General features: G+C 33.6%; 1 protein-coding gene across 4 annotated transcripts in view; it reads left to right on the top strand.

The window, feature by feature from the left end:
* The first annotated feature begins 3539 nt into the window (after positions 1-3539).
* The window catches only part of LOC114328375 (uncharacterized), a 985491-nt gene continuing 982295 nt past the window's right edge, over positions 3540-6735 (top strand). For 2 of the 4 annotated variants that reach the window (XM_050654288.1, XM_050654283.1), the window contains exon 1: positions 3540-3692. The gene's annotated coding sequence lies outside the window, so the exon portion shown is untranslated. The remainder of the gene's footprint in view (positions 3693-6735) is intronic. The other 2 variants (XM_050654289.1, XM_050654284.1) reach the window with 1 other exon arrangement.

The raw sequence follows: 6735 nt of genomic DNA, 5'->3' as shown, positions 1-6735 counted from the left end.
GAAGAGGAATTTTGATCCGTAAAAACTCCTTTAATTTTCATCCAATCAACTTTAACTGCTCACAGATATGTTGATAACCTGTAGTTAGGGTCTGGAGAGGTACAACAGGAGAAAATTTAATTTTCTTGCATGATAATAGGCTTCCACATACCATTAGAATGACTAGAGACATCATTGAAGCAAAAGGTATCCCTTGTATGGAGTGGCCAGCTTGCTCACCCTAGCTTAACCCTATAGAGTATTTGTGGGATATGCTTAAAAGAAAAATTAGAGCTCGCCAGGTTAATCCACAAAACACTGCACGGCTAGTACAAGCTGCTCTTGAAGAATGGAGCAACCTACCACAACAAAATGTTGATAATTTGTTTAGGCGCGTGCCCAATCAAACTGAAACTTGCACTTGCCTAAATACTGGAGGTGACAACACCGACTACAAAAAAAAAAAAACAAAAAAATAAATAAAAACAATTTAAACATTATTCGTTTTACATTGAAATTTATTATGCTATTAACTTTAAAACATGTAGTTTCAATTTATTATTTTTTTTAAATACTTTATTGTTTTATTTAATTGTTATGTATTTGTTACTAAATTGCTTTAGAATAAATATTGTTTCACTTCATGTGTTCGTTTCTTTTTCATTTGCACGAAATAATAAGAAATATCAGATGATTTCATATAAGTTTGGGTGTGGCTGGCAAATCTTAGGAAGTGGATTGGTATAAAGTCAACTGATCTATTTGGAGCTGCTGTGAATAGAATAACATGGGCCAATGTGATCGCCAACATTACTAGAAGATAGGCACCTTTAGAAGAAGCATACTATCAAATTTTTCTCAATAGACAAGGCGAAAACGGCGGGTTCGTTGGGAAAAATATTTCGTGAGACATCCCAGAATACGGTTCAAGAAGTCGCCCACATGAAAAGTGGTCCAATTTTATTTTTAACATTTTTTTTAATCAAATTGCAAAAATCAATATTTTTGTCCGGGACAATTTTTAGATTTTTTTTTTAGATTTTTTGGACAATTTTGAACAAAAAATGTCTTTTATAATTTTTCTCTAAAGTTGATCGTTCTCGAGTTATAAGCAATTTAAAATTAAAAAAACGCGAAAATGGCGATTTTTAAGACTTAATAACTCAGTTAAAACTTATTATTATGAAAGTCAGAAAGTGACTAAATCAAAGCCTAAAGCCCCCTCTACATGATCCTGAAGAAATTTGTTTCATGGCGCTCATTATTATTACTTAAAAATAACAGCTTAGTAATAAAAAATGACAAAATTTTCTTCGGGATCTTGTAGGGGAGACTTTAAACTTTGATCTAGTCACTATCTGACTTTCATAATAAAAACTTTTAGCTGAGTTATTAAGCTTTGAAAATTGCCATTTTTCGTTTTTTTTTTATTTTTAAATTGCTTATAACTCGAAAACGATCAACTTTACAAAAAAATTATAACAGACCTTTTTGTCCAGAATGGTTCAAAAAAAACTAAAAAAAATTGTCCGGGCCAAAAATATTAATTTTTCAAATTTGATTAAAAAAAATTGTTAAAAAAATTGGACTTTTCACGTGGGCGACTTCTTGAACCTTATTCTGGGATGTCTCACGAATGTTATTATGCAAAAAAATCTCATGGGAATATTTTTCCCAACGAACCCGCCGTTTTCGCCTTGTCTACAATAGGTCATGTGATTATCTTATTTTTGACCGTAACTTGACATACCTTCTTTCTTCCCTTCACATATACCCGATAATACGAATGTGACTACGCAAAACAAATCTAATTGAATTTGTTTTTCCATTGAAGCGATGTCTTTTGCCTTGTCCATAATATTTCAAAATCTTCTGGTATGGAACGTTCTAGATTGAATATAAAAGTCACTCTGTATGTGTTACATATTTGCTTATTTAATTTAATAAGATTTTTATGTTGTTTTTTCTTAAGTATTACGTTCTAGTCGAAGCAATAAAGCACTGAACCTCCGAATCTTAATAATTGTTTTTGCATTCTATTCGTGAATGCGCCAGGAAACTTTGTGACTCGGAGCCGTGATATAATATTGAAATACTGCATACAAAAAATGCATTCTTAAAGTGCATCTCAAACAGACAATAAAAAAATTCATAATTCTTCAATTATCGGCGGAAATGAGTTCAATTTTGTTACTCGGGGGTTTTTGGGGTTGCTGAAAACGAATATGACGTCAAAAGTGATCTCCGGAGTACCTGGTGGCCAGGGTATCTATTGTGTACCTCGTCTTGTGGAGTTTTCGGCAAATTCATTAAAAATTAGTCAAAAATCATTACTCGGGGGTTTTTGGGGCCGCTAACGACGAATATAATATCGGAAGTAATTTCCGGAGTACCTGGTGCCCAGGGTATCTACTTCTTAAGGAGTTTTCGGCAAATTCAATAAAAAATTAGCCAGAAATCATTACTCGGGGATTTTTGGGTCGCTGACGACGAACATGACATCGGAAGTGCCCTACGGAGTACTTGGTACCCAGGGTGCCTACTGTTTACTTCGTTTCTGGAGTTTTTGGAAAATTCATTAAAAAATTAGTCAAAATTCAATTACTCAGGGGTTTTTGAGTCTCTGACAACAAATATGACATCGGAAGTGATCTCTGATGTACCTGGTGTCCAAGGTACCTACTGTTTATTTCGTGACTAATTATTTTTGACTAATTTTTTCTGGGTACCAGGTACTTCGTAGATCACTTCCGATATCTTTTTTTTCGTCAGCAACCCAAAAATAAATTGAGTAATGATTTTTGGCTAATTTTTAAATAAATATGCTGAAAACTCCATAAGAAGTAGGTATCCTGGGCACCAGGTACTCCGGAAATTACTTCTGATGACATGTTCGTCGTTAGCGGCCCCAAAAATCCCCGCGTAATAATTTTTGACTATTTTTTAATGAATTGGCCAAAAACTCCACAAGACGAGATACACAGTAGGTACCCTGGGCACCAGGTATTCAGAAAATCACTTCTGATGTCATATTCGTCGTTAGCGGCCCCAAAAAACCCCCGAGTAACGATTTTTGACTAATATTTAATGAATTTGCCGAAAACTTCACAAGACGAGGTATACAGTAGGTACCCTGGGCATCAGGTACTCCGGAGCTCACTTACGACGTCATATTCGTTTTCAGCGACCCCAAAAAACACCGAGTAACAAAATTAAACTCATTTCCGCCGATAATTGACGAGTTATAAATTTTTTTTATTGTCTGTTTGAGATGCACTTTAAGAATGCATTTGTTGTATGCAGTTTTTCAATATTATATCATGGCTTCGAGTCACAATTTAGTGCTTTATTGCTTCGTCTATTCTATATTATGCCATTTCCATATTTTGTAATAATTTAAATTATAACATCCCTACGTCATCGAAACTTTTTTGTAGTAAGTAAAGTAAAATGATTACCGATTTTCACTTGTTTTCACTGTCTTCTCTCGACAATCATGATGTTAACCGGTGTAGATCGCAAGTCCCGCAACATCCACCTTTGATCAGTTAGTTCTCTTGCGAATCTCACCTGCGAAGGATCGCAGTGAGCCGGGCCGTGACATATCTGTCCATTCGGTTACGAAGTTGTGGGTTTCGAGTTGAGTTTTTGCTGGTAATTGTTGACTTTTTGTGAATAGTGAAAGTTATTTTGTTTTTACGGTGATAGTGCAGGTAAATTATGGTTTTTCTTTATTTAGAATTACACATTTATGGATTAAAGGGTTCAGAGCCTATTTTACTTCAAAGGCCCGAGGCATTACACAATTTTTTCTGGCCCCTAAATATGATTTAATAATAATAATAACTAAGGAAGTACAAAACTCAAAGAAGTACCACATTTTGTGGTACTTCTTTGAGTTTTGTACTTCCTTACCTCGAGACCACATTTGAGAATGGATACTTCTCTTCATGATAATAATAACTTTTTTAAATGAAGTAATTATTTAATAGAAATATAGTAGCACCAGAAATTTAAACTGTTATTAACAATAAATAAAATTTATATTTAAACAATTAACGTTGTTTAAATATTGTGTCGCATTTAAGATGAAGACAGCTCTGTATTTTGGGTATCAAAATAAATATCTGCAGATTTGAAGTTTTGCGCAGCCATACAAGTTGAAGCTTCATATTTTTAAGATACTCAAATGAAATTTTAATTTTTGATCGCGACCTACTACGAATCCACAAACAGGGTAAAATTTCTATTTTTTGCTTCACGTTAGAGATATCGGAAAAAGTTATTTGAAAAAGTACCTCCAAATCTTATTCTAACCGCACATTCCAAATTTCATGACACAATTCGCAATTTTAGTTTTCACAGTTCGCAATTTTACAATTACACAAGATGGAACGTTGGACAAGAATATCCAAGAAAGGTGCACACAAGGAAGGAAAGCTATCGCATTATTGAACAAAATCCTATGGGACCAAAGTATCTCCAAAGAAAATAAACGTAACATCTATAACAGCATTGTTAAGAGCATTATAACATACAGCAGCGAAGTTTGCCCACTTAAAGAAAAATCCGAAAATATGCTCAGAACAACTGAAATGGACTTCTGGAGAAGATCTGCTGGTATATCAAGAATACAAAAAAATCAGAAATACAAGAATATTGAAGATAATGGATGTAAAGCATACAATAATGGACGATATAAAAACAAAGCAACTAAGATGGTTTGGCCACGTACAACGTATGGAAGAAGACAGATTACCCAAGCAAGTGCTACGATGGGCACCAAAAGGACGGCGGAAGAGAGGAAGACCTAGGAAAAGCTGGATAGAAGGAATCCATAGGGAAATCGGAGAAAGAGGCTTGAACGAAGACATGTGCTACGATCGAGAGCAATGGCGATTGGGAATCGGAAGACGTCGTAGAACGTTATAAACCGATTATATATATATATAGTTTTCACAGTACCTATGTATTTGTAGTCAGGACCCTAAAATTCATCCCAGCTGTCCGGAGATCTCGGGACCAGACAATTCGTCTCAGCCAATTTTAAGTTTAGGGTCCTGACTACAAATAATGAAAAAACTAAGACTGCGAATTTTGTCATGAAATTTGGTATGTGGAGTTAGAATAATATTTCGAACAATTTTTTCAAATATATATTTTTTGATATCTCTATAACGTGAAGCAAAATATCGAAAATTTACCCTTATTTGAGGAGTTGCAGTAGTCTGTGTTTAAAATTTAAATTTCAGCTGAGTGTCTTAAAAAAATGTGAACATTCAACGTGTATGACTGTGCAAAACTTCAAATCTGTATTTATTTTAGTAACCAAAATATAGGACTGTCTTCATCTTAAATGCGACACACTGTATATATATTTTATATCATTTCCTTTTGTAAATAATTTGGTTGTTGAACCATAAAAGGATACACCGTTCTTGGAAAAAAATGTAATGGTTGCTATTATTTGTTGAAGAACTTTTCTCCAATGTTCCTTTTCTTCTAAATACTTTTTTCCATTAATGTTACAACAATTTGTCCTGCTGTACTACTTCTCTTGACTAACGTACCAATTGATGAAAAAATATGTTCAGGACATCGCTCATGTTGAATAACTGTCCTATTGATATTTTTTTCCAGTCATTATACTAATCAAAAGTTAGAAGAGCAATAATGTCAGAGAAATCAGTTTACAAACGCAACAATAAACACGGCTATATTTAGGACTGTACACTAACCACTCGCGAAAAAATTTTCCCCATTAGCTTTAAGGAGGGGGTATGGTTTGAAATATTTAAATTTTTTTATTATTTCAAATAAAAGTGCATACTTTCAAGAATACTCTCTGAAAATTTCAAAATAATCGGAGTAAAATTACCAGAGATACAGGGTGTTGAATATCCCTACCTTCGACTCGCTTTGCCGCGGCTTCGCGCCAGCACGCCGGAGCGTAGTGAGAAACGTTAAACAACTGTTCGCCTTCTCCTTTTTAGATTACTCCCCAATTTAAAAAACATATTCCAATGTTCATCACTTTACGATTTGGCAGACAAATAAGAAGATGAAGATGCAGTTGTCAAAACTTTAAACGCATTTTTCTCAAAACTGCTTTTTCAAATGCGGTGGACATTGGAACTGAAAAACTACTCGGCCGATCTACCTGATATTTTGCACAGATTTTCTTTAGACATTTCGTGAGGTAACAACGTCGAGATATTTTTCGTTTTGTGCTTATTTTTTGTTCAACAATATTAAATCTGTTGGTTTTCACAAAGTTTTTATCAAAAATTTCGTATTTTTGACTTTTTAGTGATACCAAAAATTCAAAAATCATTAAAAATAAAAAACTCGACGTTGTTACCTCGTGAAACTCATAACCTAATAAAATCTTTTTGAATTTTTTGTTTCGTATAATCCAGTGATGAGTTCTGATATCCACCGCAAAATCCATTTTTTTTTGAGCTGCCTGCCAAAATTTGTCGCCAATGGCTTATTTTTCAATATTTTGGATTGAATTTTTTCTTAAATATTCTTTGAATTGTACTTAATGTGTTTATTTAATTTAAAAATAAAATAATTCTACCATAGTTTCGAAAAAAATTCACAAAAATGTGCTTGATATGTTGATTTCAAACCATACCCCCTCCTTAATTTTATAAAAAATCGCACTTTGCAAATGTCTGGATTTATTATTATCCATTTGTATTCACCAACACATTCACTAATTTTAACAATACATATATTGATTCGGTCGAT

This window comes from Diabrotica virgifera, chromosome 6, assembly GCF_917563875.1.
Source record: "Diabrotica virgifera virgifera chromosome 6, PGI_DIABVI_V3a".
Lineage (NCBI taxonomy): Eukaryota > Metazoa > Arthropoda > Insecta > Coleoptera > Chrysomelidae > Diabrotica > Diabrotica virgifera.
This window is presented reverse-complemented; position numbering and strand designations above follow the sequence as displayed.